The 19,977-nt window shown below is 38.0% G+C and overlaps 1 protein-coding gene across 1 annotated transcript in view; it reads right to left on the reverse strand.

Annotated features, from left to right (window-relative positions):
• LOC132194134 (leucine-rich repeat transmembrane neuronal protein 1-like) overlaps positions 1-19,977 on the reverse strand; it is a 97,015-nt gene that overhangs the window by 36,892 nt on the left and 40,146 nt on the right. The window contains exons 3-4 of the mRNA XM_059615234.1: positions 17,673-17,726; positions 168-206 (exon numbers count right to left, since the gene is read on the reverse strand). The gene's annotated coding sequence lies outside the window, so the exon portion shown is untranslated. The remainder of the gene's footprint in view (positions 1-167; positions 207-17,672; positions 17,727-19,977) is intronic.

The raw sequence follows: 19,977 nt of genomic DNA on the forward strand, positions 1-19,977 counted from the left end.
TTTGTATTCAAGCACCCGCAGCTTTGTTTGCTTTAAGCACATTCAAAAGATTCCGTCCGCCAAGTCTCGGATTTTTTACATTTTTAATTTTTACAAAAAAAAACTTTTCTGGAAAATTAAAAACAAAATCTTCATTCTCACCAAACGTGAACAAGCATTCAACTTACCACTGGCTGTGATTTAGATCCTCTTCAAATGTATCTGATCTGAAACAAAACATCAAAATTTTATATTTTTAAATATTTTTTTTTTTTTAATTATATCAGAGAATTCACAGTTCAAATGGTATGAACTGCTTTTTAATTAGCATCAAAGCCTTCTTTTGAGAGAACAAATTGAACCAATTTGCAATAATGAAATGTGACCGCGCCGAATGTTTTGGGCCATTAGTCAGCCGCTGCTAGGGACTTAATTAAAAATAAAAGCTCCTCTAATTAATTCCGCATCCTTGCGCCCACTCTCGGAGAGCGAGGCGCAGTCGAACGGAGCTGATGGCACAAGGAGTTGGAGGAGGTGGGTGGATTAATTATTAACCAACCGAGCGCAGGCTCTCCTCTTTTCTGACTGATGAAAAATAGAAGCGGCAATAATGGGCTTTTCAAGTTCGCCTCCGTCAATGTAGACGAATCTCCCTTAATTAAGTCATTTTACTTTCCAGCGTCGCGCAATCTTGTTTGCGAAATCGCATAACAGTCTTCGTCGGGCTCATCCCGTTCCTGACAAAAGGAAATTGTTTCTCTGCCATTACCTGGAGCAAACTTTTCCATCTCGCTCGATTGCGAGAACGCGAAAAGCTCGTTACAATAAAAATCCACTGCCAACGGTTCTCCCTCCCTGCTCTCCTCACACATGAATTTGTTCCAACTCGGTCAATGGCTCTGTTGTTGTGTCTCTTGTTGTGTGCAGTTTCCCTGTCAAGGGAGACGGCTGACCCAGTTTTGAATTACGACCGCTCAGGCGACGACGGACCCGAGCTGAATCTTCATTTCACAGAGTGAATTTTTATTAACACGAGCTGAGCAAATTTCGAGAAAAGGCGGTGCATTTCTATGCGGCAAAAGTCGTGTTACAACCAACGTTGAAAGCTTTTAGCGATGCTTTTATTCCTTCCTCACTAGTCACTTATCTTTTTCTTTACATTCGTTTTCAGATATATTCGCTGAATGAATACGTGAACTGATGAGATTCTTTTTGCATCAAGGTTCAGCGAGAAAATAAATCCAGTTCTTTGAATGTGCATTTAAAAGCTGCAGAGTGCAATTTCCTTTATAAAAATAGAAATGAAAACGATCAACTTTCAGTGAATTAAATTTCACACAACGTTTCAATAAAGACTCTCACTAAACTACGCAGTAAGAAAATTGGCAACAAAACCTAATCTCATTAAACGAGCCACTCTTTATGAAGCCAAATAGTGGAATACGAATTTCATTTGGACCAGTGTCTGCGTGAGTTTGCCCATAAATGCACGGGCGCTGTGCGGAAAAACGCCGTTACTGGCCTGCATAATGCCTCACTTTCATGGCTCATATCGCAGCCCTTATTGGTTTCATATTTCCAAAAGGCAGCGCGTAAAATTGATGCAGCCCATTCCGGCGCGCTGCTCTCCATTAAATATTTATTGAATCGCCAGCCAGCGGCGCATAAATAGGCCAACTAATAGTTCACGTGGCTCTCTGTGTGGCAAATTGCGATGGTGCCTCAAAGCTCAAATTAAATTGCATGGCAAAACGGTTGCAAATTCCGGGGGAATCGTTTGTGTCACAAGTGGGACCGTTCTGAAAGCACTCTTTTTTTGCAAATATATTTCATCCCGTGACCGGATTTTCTGCCAACGCACAAGTGGTCTGAACCGCTTTCTGCGCTCTCAAGAACCCTTTGCCATGCACTCGCTAACCCGCACACGACTTATTCCCGTTTCTTTCAACTTTCTGAATCCAGTTCAATTAGGGTGCGCTGCTTTTCTATAAAGGAAACCACCATCAATCACTTCCCGTAATTGGCTGAGTGAGGCTTTAGACGCACTCGCAAAGCATTAGTAAATAATTACTTGATGGCGCGGCCCTATTTGCTCGCTGCCAATTGCGATTGCCAACAGCAAAGAGGGATTTCCTTGTTCTTGGCTGGATTTCGGCTTCTGAAATTCAGCACCTCCTCAACAGGGTATGCGACCAATAGTTCCTCACTCTCAAGGCAGATTTAACTTCGTGTCAATTTTTTTTTTAATTATTCATTATTGTAAGGTAGATTGCCAGAAAATTTATAGTTGCTTACTTACAGTACGTCAGTACCTACAGATATTTTCAAACGTCGAGGAACCTTGATATTTTCCAATTTTGGAAATCATTTAAGAAGACAAAAGACTATTTTGAATGAAAATGAAGGTGTTCATTTTTTTATTTTAAAATATATAATATATTTTTTTCTCTTTTTTGTTTTAATTCATTTTAAAAAATTCGTGCTTTTTCTGTTTAAAAACATTATCTAATTTTTAAAAAAATTAACAACAAAATATAACAATTTAAAAAAAAATTAAAATTTTTTCCACCAAATCAAGAACTTTATTGAATTAAAATTTATTTATTTATGGCGGGTTTCTAACTTTACTTATGTTATTTAAAAATATTCTATAAAGATAATAATTTCAAATTTTCCTAGTAACTTATGCTGCGACAAGAGTTTTCATACAACAAGAATATTACATTATTTAAGCTTTTTAAATTGGTACTATCAAATCTCAATCCAACATAAATTTTAAATAATAAGAAAATATATATTTTTTTTTTTTTACAAATTTAGATTAAGCCAATTAATAATAATTTGGAACAAATATCTGAAAATTTAAATCAAAGCTTAATTCATGTAAATATTGGTAGCACTGCTTCTGAAGCCCTCAATGGGTTCTTTTGGTCTGGGGTACTATTGACCTGCACTCCTTAACAGACCTGATTTCAGATTCTACCGCGTCGTGATCGATTTCGAAAGTACTCTCGAGAAAAGAGAGAAGTAATTACCTTGGCAAAAACGTATACCAGACGGCGTGGTTTCTTTTTATTTGGCCGAGGTCCAAGTAATTCTCCGGATTATACAGTCTCCACATTGCCTACATCAAGTGTCGCATTTCAAATGAAGCTAATCTCCTCGAGAATAATCAAACGGATCGTTAAGTCGCCTTTTTTGCACTTTCACTGATTTCGTTTTGCTAAAAACAATGATTGTATTACGCGATTTTTTTGTTAATTTCCATTTGTGTTAATTTCCATTTGGTCCTTGAATAATGGCCAATTTGAAATTTAAATCGCAAACAATTCAGAAGAACATTATTTGTTTGTACCGTTTTAATAAAATAGAATTCCCCTTCCGCATTTTGTGGAGCGTGCGATTTTCCAACGCTACCCTCAGCGATATTCCTGTGAAAATATTCCGCACCGTGGACCATTCAGTATACGCAGAATTGGAAATGCAAATATGAGCCGCATGGTCAGCACAAAAGCAGTCAAGTGAGGATTCATCAAGTATTCAATAAATTCAGTTCGCTCGCCGCTAAGCAAGCAACCCGAGGCGAGGGGCACTTGAAATTGGACGCTGCGAATGTATTGATTGCGTTACATCTCGGTGTTTATTTTGTTACTCGCCGGTGCAGATATAGAGAGGTGTGTGCAGCGTCGGGCTCGTAGAGATAGAAGCAGCCCTTTCACGTCCTAGGGGAGACGCTCACTTTTACTCGGGGTCTCTTTATTCTTAGCACGAATGACGGCGTGATGAGACCCGCGGATGTGCTCGGGGCCTCCATTTGCCTTTTCCCCTTTTGCTTCTTGCTTGACCGTGCCAGTGCCACCCGCTCGCGAGAGAGAGAGAGAGGATCTATTCTTCGGAGAGGAAACTTACGAGACCTCCAAGCCCGCCAAATTCCCACTCCCAATTTCGCCGGCCATCCTTCAACAATGCAAGAGTAGCCTCGTAAAGAAGCAAACTTGTACTTTTCTATCTCGAAGGCCACATTGGCGAGCAGGAGTGACACGGCTTTCAGGCTTTGTCTCTTTCCTTCCAAGTCCCCAGTCGGATCACGGCCATCAGCCGCTCCCGAACTTAAATTCGAACCGACTGAATCCGCGTCCAGCTCTGCGCAAACGAGTTTGTGGTCGCTCCACCATCATTCTGTTTTTTTATTTCTCATTTTTTCGGTCCGCTGAATGCAGTCATAAATTACGACGCCTGCTGATGACATTTGCAATCTACTGCGTCGTTTTTGCTGCAAAAATATAATAAAAACGGAACGTGGAATACGCAAAATTGCAACATATGCATAATTATATAGGCGAGCGTTCCACTAATTGCGCAACTTGTTTAGTCCTAGCGGGCGCATAAAAATATTTATCATCGTGTTTGCTTGAGAGGAAAAACCAGCGGTAGTGAATTGAAAAGATTAAATCAACTGTCATATTTATTTTCCATGGAATTGAAATGAGTTTCCACACCAGTAAAGTCATTATAATGTATTGATTTGTCGATATATGAATATGAATTTTATTTTTATAGGCAACACTAAATTGAGAATTCTGTGCATTCACACTTTTATCAATAATATTATATTTAATTTTTGTTATTCTAAATTATCAACCTGAATTTTTCGCAAAAATTAATAAAATTTCACCTTATAATAGTCACTGCTCATTAAATCATAATTGTCGACAAATTATTGTATGGTCTTATTTTGAAATTTACCATCCTCCTGTAATTTATTAAAAATATGTTTTTTTAACTCTAAATATTTATATTAATTATTTGTGTGAGATACACTCAAATCTGTTTGAGACACCCTGATGTTAAAATCGCATCTGAAATCAATGCATCAACGATTTTTCTCTCAATATAACAAAGATCTGCTTGCAAGAAGTTAACTTCTCTAAAATAAATAAATAAATTACTTTGACAAAACTGAGGAAACGTTTATTTTCAGGGCATGAATGATTCAATTCGGAGTCAGTAAAAAATTCTAATTGAATAAATTTGCTCTGAACATGCCAATTATAAATAAAATATAAATTCAATCTGAGCAGCTTTTTAAACAATTCATAAATCTACCTCAAGGATGGTTGCATCACAAATTTTCTTTGCTTTATCAAATTTTCAGCGTGGGATGGCAGCACGAGCTCTCCGAGCCATGATAGATTATTCAATCTCCTCCTGCCTTAATTTATCCGGCAAATTCATTTTCTTCAGCGCGGCTTTTTGCCTCTGTGTAGGATAGCAGAGCTGATATTAATTGGCGACGCTGCGCGCCGCTCCTAAATTTTGCCAACCGAAGCGCTGGGAATTTCATTTTTCAGCAGCAGGCTAACTTCATTTCCTGCGTGTGCGGTCAAAAATAAAATATAGACTCGTGGCGCGGGTATTGATCTCTTGTTTTATCAATATGGGCGCTCTGGCGTAATTAAGTCTGGCTGCTCGGAAGCAAGGAGCGTGATATTGGGGGGCGGGTTTTCTCATCATCATTTCATTAAAGCGGCCAATAACTTAATAATCCAAGGTCTGCTGGATTAAACTGCGACCCGGCACGGAACCAGTTCGCCTTTATGATAATGCACTCGCCGGTCGTCATTTCCATATTTTCCAACTCGGCTCGGTGCAGCCGCCAGAGATAACCTGCTCCGGGGAGGATTAGTTGCAGACTTACAACATTAAGATCTCTCTCGAACCCCCACACGCATCTATTTAAACTTGGTAATCTCAAATTATCCAGCAGTGCTCAACTTCGATGCCTTTTAAATTATTTTCTAGTCCGTAGCCTTTGCTGTTGATACGCCCTCTGCATTCACATCATTATTATTTCCGAGAATAAAAGCTTTACCTATAATAGACCTAACGATTTCCTTCCCTTTCGGCTGTTTTAGGATATAAATATTTTTTCTGCTTCTCTAAAAAAAAATCAATGCTAAAAAGCTTTTGCCTAAAGGGATCTTCTTCAATTCGACTGTCTGGTATTTTTATACCACCGGTTTATAATGAGATTCAGAATAGTAGCCTTCCTAACCAATAAGCTCATCGATTGGTGCCTTATTTTGCTTCATTTTGGACGAAAATAGCGCTGGGAAACGATCGCAGGGTTGCAAGTCTCTGCAGGAAGGTAAAGAATGTTTCATCAAGCAATATCGCATGCCAGAATGACTTTATTTACAAAATATTTCAAGGTATAATACATAAAACATTATTCAATAATTATGTGTGCTATTTAGTAATGAACAATGTTTTTTTTTTATGTTTTAGTTCAAGACAAATTCAAATTCAATACAACTATCAAAGTAAAATGTGCACAAAAATATTACAACATAAAATTGTGAGGGAAGGGAATTTTATAAAATTTTTATCTGTTTTCTTATTTTAAGAATTTTGCCTTTTATAAAATTTTCTTCCAAACTTCACTTAGTTATTATTGGCCATTCTTTAAAAAGATTTAAATAATATTTGTATATTGAATTTCATGATCCTCATTTATTGATTCTTTTAGCACAAACTTTTATGTCATCCCTCGTCTTTAGAAATTTGCTATTGCGTTCATAGCAAATCTCATGAGAAGAGCAATTTTTTAAAGTTAAATTTGTATAACGACTCAGCTGTCAGGCGAAGTACTAATGAAACTAAATTTGGTGGATTTGTAACGCAATTTGTGATGACTGCTGAGCATTGTGGTTTTGTCCGACAACTGTACGTATGCTGTGGAATAGCCGGCAGCACACGTCTGTGTTTTTGTGTTGCGATTGTCGCCAGGGGATGATGGATCGCGAGGGTGTTCAGTCGCCCAGGGCCGATTATTTATTTTGTTCGTTGCCTCTAGATGTGGCGCGCGAGCAGATCATTTAACCCCAGGGGAAAATTTGTCACACTATGACATCGTCATTAGCTCTCCGTCGGTGCCGTCACCAAATCTATTGTCGTCGTTTCATCTTTTGTAGTGCAAATGGCGCAACAACAAACGGAGCGTAATGACTGCAAAACGAGAGCCTGTATAAAATATTTTGTTGCGGCTTCTTTGTTACACCAACTCTTTTGTTGCTTTGCTCGGGCGCTTTGATGTCATCAAAGGAATTCGACTGACAAATAAATTTTTTAGTTATTCATTTGCAGAGAATTCACTTGTCAACCGTTTGCCACAAATGAGGGCAATTATATTGATTTCCAACCTCTAATAAAATTACAGCACAGGAGCTTTCCACGTTTTATATTTAATATACATTTTGAAGGGTCCTTCAGATTGCAAAGTATCGTACGGAGAGGCTTTCAAAGAATAAGTAGCAAAACGTATTGAGTGTGTTCACGTATGCGATCGAGATTTGGTACAAGAGCGAGAGTAATGATCATGCGAGTGCTGTGGCTTAGTGGCTGTCGTAACGCACGGAACAGGTGAATAAAAAGAGCTAATCGATTCTTGTACACCGCCAAGGATACACTCAAAAGCTTTTTACGTGGAGAGCTACTTTAAGGTATAAAAAATTGATGCTTTTTTCATGGCTGCATCACTTGACACACACGGATATGTTTGCTCACCACGTGTGTGTTATCTCTGAAGCTCACACAGCGTGGGAAGACAGAAGCACGGCTAAGTCATTGACGAGGCAGCCCTTTTCATTTGCAAAAAAATTTGGTTTATGCTCAAATTTCTTTTATCATTAGTAGGGAAAAAATTATAAGCAGGTACTATGGAGACTTTAATTAATATTGTTTTGGGAGATTCATGTTGGCAAATAGTGATTATTCTATAAAAAACAACGATTAATTCACAGGAATGCGAAAATTATTTTTAAAAAAATCCAAAAGGGTACAATTTTTTTGCTAAATATCCATAACAAGCTAAATATAGAAACATTAAAAACACTTACTAACCCTTTACGTAAGCACCAGTACATTGAGATTTCCCCTTTTTGTCTACAATTTAGGATTATTCCGGATTATTCATTGTATTCAAAATTTAAAAAAATTCATTAAATAAATTGTTTGATTGATTTTTTGTATTTGGTAAAAATTTTAAATGCAAAATTTATCCATATTTTACATTGACTTTGTTCCTTGGAGGGTTAGTTGGATAAACCATGGCCTAAACCCCGGTTAGGCCTTGCTTGGAATGCGGTGGTGGTGCGGTCAGAGGTGGGCTATACTAGATGTTTCGGCCATCAATGCTCGAGGGGCCGGCAATCTTCAGGCTGCCGCATTATGAACATTCATGGTAAGTGCTCCGAAACAATAGAAAACAATGTCTGCATTCTGGAGGAGCAGCTCTGCGAATTGTTTTCGAATGGCGCCGCCGCCAACTGGGCCGCTTCCGCGTCTGCCGGTTGGCGTACCCGTCGGCACCACTTTGGGTAATAATCGTCTCAGGTAGCTTCCGCCATTACTTCATCGGAGGCTTACTTTTACGGCCTGGTTGCGGCCTGGGAAAAGCCATTTCGCTGCGTGCGTTGCCTGCCGAAAACAAATGCGCAAACCAATCTCTCGTGTGCAAATTATAGATGCTCCCTTTGATCCCGGTCTGATTTCGTAAATGGACTCGCAGCTTGGCGATTTAATGCACTCTCCATTTATTGGAGTGGAAACAACCATGACCATTCCGCAAATGTTTCCAATCAAATTAAATAATAATTTTATAAAGAAAAAAAAATATTAATAATTTAACTCATCTGAGAAACGTCTCTTATTCCTCTTGTACTTGTGCCATTCAATAAAGCCAATAAGTGCTCACGAAGAATCTTTGGTATTTTTTGAATGGAGATGTCCCCAGGACATTTCCTTCCTTGACTTTTGTCGCAGGAGAATCCTCACAAAAGAGGCAGACGGACCGCGCTCTGCTCTCTGGTTCCTCGAAATTAAAAGATTTCCGCTCTAAATCAACATCCCGCTCCAACTTTCTTGGGTGCATTTGCTAGGGGAAGAGGGATGAATGGTTCTTTTGCCTCCAGTGTTTGGGAATAGGTTCGGCCACTCTCGCAATCTCGCAGCTATCTCTATACTCACTCGACTGCGCCTCAAAGTGCTGAATGGACGAGAATGTAGCAACTTTTGGAAATATCAAAACGAAACCTTCGTGTAATCTGCTTGAGGTTGGCCTGCACGAAGTAATTTATTCCATTTCACACTTTCCGCCTTCGCGTTGAAGCCGGCAAAAAGTTGCAAATTAAAAAGCAACTCGTCCATTTGACTGCGGAGTTTAATCATTTGGTAGCACGAAATAATTAATGTTAGCAAGAGCCGCACCAGACTTTTTGCGCGCGCTCCGTGCTAATCTTCTTAGCTGACACACATCTGAATTACACAAAGTCGCTCCCTTGCAGCACGAGTAGTTATAAATTAGCGTCCGGACCCGCAGCCGCAACTTTACAACAACAAAACTCTAATGCATCAGCCTCTTACTACGACTTGACATTTTTCACCATTAGAGAGCAAAAGTTCCGTAAAAAAACCGGGTGAATAATTAATTGTTTATTTTTGTCATTATAATGCCCTTACTTGCAAACAAATACAAAAAATCCATAAACTTTTTTTTAGAGAGGCTCACTGCGGCGGATGGGGGTCTTTTTATCTCGAATGTGGTGCCGTTTTTTTCCCAAAAATTCTTTTTTTTTTAATTAAATTGTTTTCAACAATTGAATTTGAACAATCAACAGCAAAATTGTATTTTATTTTTTTGCTCTTAGTATACAAAATACTCAAAGTAGTTCCTCTGTAGCCAACTTATATTTGAGGTGGATGAAATATTTCCCCTGAAAAATAAGTGACCTGTAGTATTTAAAACACTTTGTTGTGTCTGGTAAGTTTGACTACATAACCCAATTATATTGCTTTTGTTTTGTGCTGAACAAATTCGAGTGTTGCGGTTCGGTTCTCTTTTTGCCCTCGATACCAGCGAAGACTGAAATAACAAATTCATGATGAGCGCTCGAGAGTTTACATATTATGCGGTGAGACGGGAAAATGTTATTAAATTTCTGCCAAGGTTATCCTACGCTGCGCCGCTCGAGTCGAGTAATAAACTGACGGCCCGCGCCAGTCGCGAAATTAAGTATTGAATTACGCACATGCGAGAGAGAGGGATGATCCCTCGCGTGGGTGTTCGCTTTCACTTCTGCCGTCACATGCACTACCTGCGTCGAATTCATTGGTTGAGCTTCTCACGTAGCATATCTCATTTGCCTCAAGTTTAATGAAATATTCAAAATGAAATTCTATACATTAATGAGTCTGAAAACTTCCTCTCTCAATATTAACTTTCGATGTATTAAATATTCCCAATCCTGATAGGTCTTTACATGAAGTTTCCAAAGTGTATTTAGATTTTTTTTTTTTTAAACAGATATTTAGATTCAAATTGTGTAAAATCATAACTATTTTAATTTTGGCTTCAAAGATATTTCACAAACACAAAAACTGTTGATATCTTTAAAATATTTGTCATGATTTTTCAAATGTGATTATTTTTTTGCTTTTTTAAATTTGTCTGCCTCTTGTTTTTCATAAAGAAAATAACAAGTTTTTTTTCAACCGCCTTTTAATTCCCAAATCAACGTTTTTAAAGACCTTAATGGCTTCCATTCAGATTCGCCGCTGCCAAACAATAATCGAGAGAGAGGGACAATAATTTAATCAGCCAAACACTCGACCATAACAGAGGAAAACAATAGCGCCATTAACCATTAGTTGATAGAAGCAGTCGATTAATCGTCTCTGGCTCTCACATTTTATTTCGGAATAGGCACTGTGGGTGGTTTCGCATTTATTGGCAGTCCACGCGCCAAATAAAAAAGAACGGCGCTCGCAAATAGCTTTATTTTGAACGCAACTTATTTTGATTTACTCTCGTTTGGTCGTTCGTTCGCAAACAAACAAGGGAACAAAAAGCCGACGCGCTGCGGTTGATGCGAAATAAACGAAAAATGGCTGCGACCCGCACAATGGCCTCGCTAACGACATTCACGCCTTGAAAATGGGAAACTTTGAAACCTTTGACAGCACCCGACGCGCACGCACTTTTTGCTCGAAAAACTTTTGATGTGACTTCCTGGGCTCAAATTGAGTGCGGCGGAAATTTCAAACTGCGTGAAACCCTTTTTCTCTCTCTACCGTGCCCGTGTTTGCCAAACTTGAAATTCCTATTTCCCTCAGCTGCAGCGCGGAGTCTCCTCCTCTCGAATATTATTTTCCTTGGCGAGGTGCGGTGCGAGTGACATGCGAGGAAGCATTACACGGGACAGGATATTGGAGGCGATTTTGCTTGTTACTCATTCGAGGCCTGTGTGCCCTCACTTCCTGAACGACTTTCCGCACGTGCGAAACTGTTTTGAAAGCACACGTCAAACTTTCTTCAAAGGGAAACCTTACAGTTTATATACACAATTATTAATGCTAAAAACTCTACTAGTTAAAATTAATGATTGAAATTAAAATTTTATATTTTACTCAAAAAATCATAATTAATATTATTTTTTACTACTGTTATTTAAGAAAGAATATAATTATGATAAAATATTTGGGAAACTCATAATCTAATTTTAAATAGAAGTGAAATTATATAATTTTTTTATATCAAATTGTGTGGATAAATCATACGAAACTTTTTCTCATTAATTTTTTTATTTTCAAATTTTTAATCCTTTCATTTTTTCCTCAACCATTTAAATTTAATCTACAGAAATATTACCTGTTGTGAAAAATCTACCAGTAAAATTATGTAAAATCCAAGACTTATCAGTACTGTGAAATACACCATAATATTTTGCGGCTGTAAAGAAGCCATTCTCACTTTTTGTTTATTTTCAGTTTATGTATCCCGCTTAACGGTGAGGTGCGGCGGATTGCCTATTTTAATAACAAACAGGCGCTCAACCTGCGTCATCGAGATGTTAGTTTGTTCATGGCAAGTGCGTCGAGGGATTTGCTTCGTTCGTATATTATTTCTCCCGTCGTCTTTGGTTCAAAAATGTTTATTTAAAGACTCCCGGCAGAGTTACTTTCTTGGGCAGATTATGAACGGCTGGTGAATTATTTATAAATTTTTTATAGCGAGTAAACTTTTTGTGTGTGTTTACACATGTCAGAGAGCAGTGGAAGTTTCGTGCCAGCCTATATGTGCTGTGCCATGTGGGAAAGTGTCTCGGCAGAAACTTTGCTAGGCGTAGGAGGAAAAAAGGAGAATAAATTCCTTGCTGAAGATGATCGTCCACTTCCATGCAGGTTGCAAAAGTTACCAGATGGGAAAATGAGAAGGCAAAAAATTCAAATGCGAATAAGAAATTATTATTATTTTTTGCTGTATCAAAATACAAATAAACTTTTTTACTATTTAATTGATAATTTAAATTTATTACAGGCTTCAAATTCTAAAATCATACAAAACATTGACTCGTTGTTAAATATTTATATTTGTGTTATGAAGTGTGTTTGGTACGATTGACAAATACACCCCAGTGAAACATTGATTGCTTGACGTGCCAGGTGTCCGCTTTTGTGATTTGCTTGATTGCCTGTTATGCTGCGGGGTTTCCGTAAGCTGAACGCCTGGTGGAAAAATAAAAAATAAAAAGGATCACTAAACCAATTATCAGGCTTTTCCCTTTCGATATCGGTTTGATCAAAGTAAACATTGATTGCATCGTTATTATTTTAAATCTCCGCTTTCAAAGTTAACTGATCGGTTTAGCGAAGGGTGTAATTTTTGTTTTGTTAAAAGAATTTCACGGTTGAAGGTTGATTCATTTTTTTTGAGTTTAGAATTAGCTTTTCTCTCGTGGGTTAAATAAATCGTTTATTGTTTTGAACAAAACATAAAGAAAAAATAAAAATAAAAAGAAAAAAGGAAAAGCCGATTTCCTATTAAAACTTAACCCAACCAATTTTTTCACAATTGATTGTATTGACTTGTTTGGAGAAAAATAAATTGAATTGAATTGAATTGAACTTATATACTTCTATAAATTTTTTGAAATTGAAACATGACTCATTTGAGTGGTTCTTTCTATTGGAAAATCTCCAAGCGAAATAAGTGTGGGAGTGTGCCAAGCCCGGACCAAAGGTGGGAATACATGAAGCGGAAAAAGGGTGCGTGTGGGCTCAAGTTGGTTCTGCCAGAGGGAGATTTTCCCCCTGAAAAAGTTCGCAGCGTTTGTCTATGACCCACGGACGTGAATTTGCAAAAATTCCCTCTGCTCGGTGGCGTCGTATGCAAATCAAGTGTTTTCGCCACCAAGAAATAAAACTTGCCTCGAAATCCTTAATCGGATTACAAGTTGACACGGCTTAAATTAGGTTTGGCGAAGGCGCGCGGCGCACAGATTCGCTTCACAATATGCATGAGTCGGAATTATTATTGTTTGAATGCATTCTGACAATTCTCAGGAATTAGAGACAAGTTCTTCTGATACCAAAGGCCTGTTAGCAAAACAAACCCTGCGTCAATGTTTACTTGGCCCGTTCGACATACAAATGACGCATCAATTCAGCAAACAAACAATGATAATATAACATGAGACAACAATAATAAAAATATTTTTCTACGAAATGTTTCTACGCTTAAGTTGTGATTAAATAAAAAATTTATTTAAGTTATATCTGTTCTTAAAGTTGAAGTATTATGACTTACTGTAAATAAATTTGAAATGCATCAATGATTACTAATCAAAATCTATTAGTTAAAACTTTTCTAAAGTATTTGAATACACAGAAAACCAAACTAATTAAACAGTTCAGCAGCTCTTATTGACCTATCAATTATTCTGATTAATGAAAGGATTTATGCTTTGAAAGAATTCTAAAATACAAACCCCACGTCAGTGAATGCGACGTGAAAGGATTTTTTGTGCGTTGCCTGTTTTGTTAAACAACAAAACGTTTTGGGCAATAGCTGTATTAATGTAGAAACGTGGTAAAATAAGCCGAGGTAGAGAATAATTCAATTTTGCTTTACGCTCGGCGGCCGTGCTTTTCAGCTACGGGTTTTGTGTGTACAGACAGTTTTTAGGCGCAAGCGGCAATAAAAAGGGGGCTGGAGAGCGTCCCCTGCTGGTTGCTCTCTCTCAGTGCGCGCTTGTTATTTAGCAGATAAACCCCGGCGGAGAGCGAGAGAGACAAGGGTATACAAAAGCGCGCTTCGGCGCTGCTCGCTGGCGCCGCCGAACAAGCCAGAGCGAGTGGATGTCGCTTTTTGATGTTTTGCATAATCTACGAGACGCGCATTTGCGTTTGCACAGATTAAAAATGATTTTCACGCGACGAGTGTGTGTGTTTTAAATTTGTGTCACGTTTCATTGTGTGAGCGCCCGTGTTATTGTTGCTTTGTCCGCCAGATATGACGCAGCTGCAGCCGCATTTATTGTTATTACGAGTAATGCTGCTCATTTATAAAAACGACACGAACACCTTTATAGTGTATAGTAGTGCGCGCGCTCCTAAAATGAATGGATTTAAAATATGGAGTAGCACTTTTATTGCTTGCACACAACTGAATTCTCCGCTCTAATTGCAAAAAATGTATTTTGCAGTGAACAGCAAGTTTTAAGTACCCTCGTTTTTAATTAGCTCGTTAGTGAATCATTGCAATGGCTGCTCGGTAGGAAAAAGTATGGCCGGGGATATTTGCACAATAGGCTCGCCTATTGCGGTGCTACGCATGTGTACCACGCACGTATGTGTGCGTGAGCTATGGGTGTATGTTCGTGTGAGCTCCATAACACCATCACGGGTGATAAATTTGACGCTCTGACTTCCACTCATTTGTCAACTCGCAGAAAGGGGTGCGGTGGATATGAAATGATTGCCCCTAAAAAGAAAAAAAGAAATAAAGATTTGCTGAAGGAGAAAATTTCATGTTATCTGTTGATAGCAACGGAATGGAGTATGATGAAAATAAATTGGAAGCAAATTGAGGAAAAGCAAAATTCTATATGTAATAATTGATACTTTTTTATGCTTTTGTAGAGATTAGAGAATAATAATAACTTTCAACTTTATAGAATAAAATACCTTGCTTAAGATAATTATTGTAATTAAAACTTGTCAATCACAGGCGAAATTATACAGTTATATATTTTAATTATAAGATTTTCAATTGTAAATGAGTTAATATTTTGAGAATTATTCACATTGGTGTCTTTGCTATTCAAAATAACGTTAGTCAAGGTTTTTCTGGCAGGTAAGATGTACTTTAAATTTGTGTGAAGATATGTCAATATCAGTCAATATATTTGCAAAAGCGTCAATATAGAATTTAAATTATAAAAATAAATATAAAATAAACAGCAAAATTATCTAAATAAAAGATGTAAAATTCTATCAAAATTTAAACACAAAATCAAATTTTATTGAACATTAAATAATTATAAACGTTTTTATTTTGTTTAAAATTTGTGACAATTAAAGTAAAAAAGTAACATAACAATAAATTAAGCTTTTTAACTTGAAATTAAATATTAACAATTGCTTGCTCTAATGCACACAATGAAAAAAAATTATCATTTTTATTTTTTATTATATAATTATACAAAAACGTATCTAGGTAAGTTTTAATATATTTGATGCTACTTTTTTTGGGCACAGGGCAGCAAAATGGTCGCCGGCTAAAGGGCAGCAAGATCAAATCTGGGCCTTTCTTTCTTCTTCGCATACACGAGCGAGCGCGCAAATAACGTCAAAGAGAGGTAATATCATCCTCATATCCCAGATCAGCCGGCGCTTTACGGAGAGCACAGCGAATGGCACACATATTCTCCTCTATCCAGGATTATTGTATTACATTTTTGTCCGGCGAGAGGCTTATCTGTGCGCTCCTCGGACCAAAGTGTGCACGCGTGTGTGATTAGAAGTGGCGGCGGCGGCGGCGTGCATCGAACGCGGAGCATGTAGATGCTGCTCGAGTGAGTTTTTGGCTCACTGGTGGAGTGCGCCGCGGATCGATCGAGGCCAACACCAGAGAATACTCCGGTCGCTGTGGCGCGCCCCACCCCGCCTTGCCCAAGCAAGCAAGATCTAACGGCGAAATCTCGCCTTTTTTCTCCCTCGCTTGGGCCGAAAAGGATAACTGACTCGCTTGTGAAGATCATCGGCCGCTTTTTGATGTGGCCCTCGGCCCGCTGCGCGACCCGACGCACCGCAAGAATCTCTCCGCCGCCGCTTTTACATGCACAGAGATGATAGGAGAGGGTGCGCTGGCCGCTCGCGCTAAAAGGGCTACGCAACTCTCTGCCGGACACTCCAAGCCAAACAATCTTGATGCCAGCCGGCCAACTGACGAAATTCTCTCGTTAGCTTTTGTGTCGGCAAACCGGCCGTGGATTAATATTTATAAATGTTTGCCTCCTCAAAGTTTGAGTGAATACGCAGCAGCTCGGCTCCTTCCTTTCATACCTATGCATACTCTCGGCGACCGTCGGCAAATTAGGGTGGTGCTTCGCATTCTGCTTGAAATCTGTTTGCTTGAATAATTCAAGAGTGCCTCAAGTTAACATTTTCCGTGTATACTCACACCAAACTTGCCTCAAACTGTCATTGTTGCGTATTGAAACAATGAAACGTAAAATAAAGATTGATTAGTACGTCAAATCCTCATTTAAAGTTTGACTGGAAGATTATAGTTTTTTTAATTAGTTAGAATATTTATAAAAACAACTGTAAGCTGAATTAATTAATATATATAAAATTTAGTTTATTTGTAAATGAGTAAAAAGCAAAACTTTTGGAATTGTGATTATGAGCCGCTGGTAAGGAATTTTGCAATTTAAAACAACTCTAGAATGGTTTTTAGTTTCAACCAGTTTCAACTAATTGAAATTTGCTATTTAATATTTTTATTTATTCCATAATATTATGGAATATATATATTATATAGTTTTAGGGTTTCACAAAATTTGAAAACAAAATATTTGAACTGTACAAAAAAATTTAATAGAATTTTGTTAAAAAAATCGCACATAAATTTCATTCATTGTCGAAACTCTTATCTTGATTTTGTCTTTTTTTCGATTCTTAAGCACATTTTAATTATCTCGTTTTCCTAGCTTTATTCATTTCAATGCATTTAGCGTAAAAATTAGGTCAACTAGAAATAAATCTTCTTTATATCTGACCCAATTTCAAACAAAGCTTGGGAAAAATCAATCAATTTTCCCTATCGGTGCCTCTCTAATGAAGATACTTTGATAATGATATAAAATTTATGATGGTTAAAATAAGAGGCCCGGAGTTGAGGTCGGAAGTTGATTGTTTGTGGCGGTTCCGCATGCAAACAATAGGGCTGCTCCCAAGGCATTCTCTTTGTCCTAATTTCGACTGCAGACAATGGCCTTCCGGTTTATTGCACCTCCGTAATCCGCTCTAGGAGTTTACCTATACATTTATGTAATAAGGGCATTCATCAGTTCTCTACCTTGGCTTTTCAATACAGCCGTGATGCAATTCTTCCGTTAAATGGCAAACAATCATGGCTGCGATAACTCGATCGAACGCATACAAACAGTCAGTGAAGTGCTTTGTAGTTTTGCGCAATGCTTGCGTAAATAATATCTTTTGTTAGCATCGATTGATCAATCGCTGGGTCAAATTTGCACGCGACAAACAAAATCAAGGCAAACATTAACATGGCAAATAAAAGGTAAAGTCATTTTTCTCGTAATTGCTGTACGAAATTTTGTACTCACATTAGGCTATGATGATGCATTCCATCACGCCGACGGCGTATTCCGTGGGCAATCCTGCAACATATAAAAAGCGACGTTTCACACAACCTGATAATATTTCACCTTGGCGCCGTAAAAGCCTGGCCGTAAAATTTTACGACGCAGCCCCCAGGAATTCATACTTCATAAATTACTTTGCCTTTATCGTGCAGGGAATATATATGCAACCGGTCCGTCACGAGTGCACCGAGAAAATTTATTCAATCCCGGCACTTCATATTGGCCGTTGCTTGTAAATTCCGTCGGCCAATTTGGTGGGCGCTGGAAAATTCAACTTGCTGGAGGGGGTTGCGATAAACTCGTGGGGATGCTAATTTTTGTTTTCCCTGGCGCGTGCTCGTTGATGTTTGCCTCTGAGGGACGAGTCGACGAAAATTTTGCATAACTTAATTTGCACTTTGCGCGCCCTTCTCCGTTAGGAATTCGCCCGAAGAAGAGAGAGCGTCTCTCTCCGAGGGAATCAATTGAGTAGCGGAGGCGACAAACAAAATTCTGTGGTGCTTTAAAAAGTAAACAGTCGCCCGTTAATAAAAAGAAGAAGTTTGCAGAGGGAAAATATGATGAATGCTAATTTTATTGAATCAACAATTTTTTCTCTGGAAAACATCTTTTAACAAAAAATTGTTTGCTTTTTCTTTTCACTTTTAGCTATTTATACAGCAATTATACAAAATTTTATTCCAACGTTGCTTTTTGGGAAATTCAAAGTTGTTTGCTGAGTTTCAAAAAAGGGAAAAAGAGGAAAAGAAAAATATTATTTTTAAAATTTCATAGCGTTTTCTTAATTAGCCAATTCCGTTTCGCAAACTTTAATTTTCTGGTCCGGTCAGAAATTCAAAATTAACATAGCTGGGGTTCTCATTAAAATTGTAAGGGCCAAGTGAGCTGTGTAGTGGTTACCAGGGTTGAAAGTACCGTTAATGGATCCTTTATAATCCGGGAATTTGATTGCAAGAATATCAAATTTGGGCAGCCTCATAAAATTTACAATGCAAATTTCAAGCTGGATAACAACTATTATGTGAGCTAAAATTAAAAAAAAAAATTGCTTTTAACTATTTACAATATTGCAATTTACAAATTTTTTGCGCATCCAAAATCACCTTTTATCGTGTGACTAGTATTTCTCGAATTGTTGTTTGAAGACTATATTTGAGGAAAATAATATAGAAAATATATAAATTTTCTAGCATATTAAATGTGATTAAATTATGATTAAAATTAAATTATAAGCGTATTAAAAAAAAAATCAAGTGGCAATGTAATGAATTTTAAATCTGCTGTTCATACCAATATTTAAATTTGTTTGAAGAAGTTGACACTCGAGGAGATGATCATGGAAATGAAGTAGTCGGGCTTTTCCTCGTCAATGAATAAAAGCAATTTTTTGCAACGAGGAAAAGCCCGACTACTTCATTTCCAATATTTCAATATTGGAAATTATTTTGTAAAATCAGAATCATTCGAATATTGATCTTACTTTTTTACCCTTTATCATTATATAAGAAAGTTAAAATGTCAATAAAATAAAGGGCCGATTGAAAAAATTTATCCTCTTCTCATTAACTGACAATAAGGATAATATTCTGCAGACCTGCAAATAAGTTGAACAGATGCCGACAAGTGGAAAAGAGCAAAAAAATATTTCAAGTTCAGCAGGTTGGAGTGTGCTTGTTTCATTAGCCTCGTTGGTGAGAAGAGAAACAATACATTTTCCGGCAATGTTGCCTGCTCTTGTTGTGTCGAAATCACATTAAACCTGCCGTTGGCGCTGCAAGGACACGCAATATTCCCCGCGTTTGCCTTACTTGGCCGGCCAGGTACGTACTTGGTTGGCTCTTGGGCCTGAAAAACAGATGGTCTGTGTGCCTTCTCGCCGTCCTCGCAAACAAGCCTGCCCGAAACACAGCCGGGACCAACTGCAATCCAATTTGTCTAGGGCGGCGCTGCTCAATCGAGAATAATTAAATTCTTTGCGGGACCCTTTTTGCTCGTCTCTGCATTTCGGGCGGCACAATTCACACAACCGACGACGACGGCCGCAATTTCAGTCCCTCTCTCTCTCTGTCTCTCTGTCTCTCCAACTCTCCGCAATCAATACTCACGTTACGAGTTGTTTGCATGGGCTGTGTGTTACTATTTGGAAATTGCGAGAGTGGACACCACAGCAGGCTAGAGAAATTTGGCTGCAAGGTACGTCTCGCTTTGTTCCGTTTGATAATCACCAGGCCAATTTAGACCTGGGAACAAGTAACCTCTGTGTGGA

This window comes from Neocloeon triangulifer, unplaced genomic scaffold (assembly GCF_031216515.1).
Source record: "Neocloeon triangulifer isolate White Clay Creek 2 clone unplaced genomic scaffold, ASM3121651v1 ptg000006l, whole genome shotgun sequence".
Taxonomy (NCBI): domain Eukaryota; kingdom Metazoa; phylum Arthropoda; class Insecta; order Ephemeroptera; family Baetidae; genus Neocloeon; species Neocloeon triangulifer.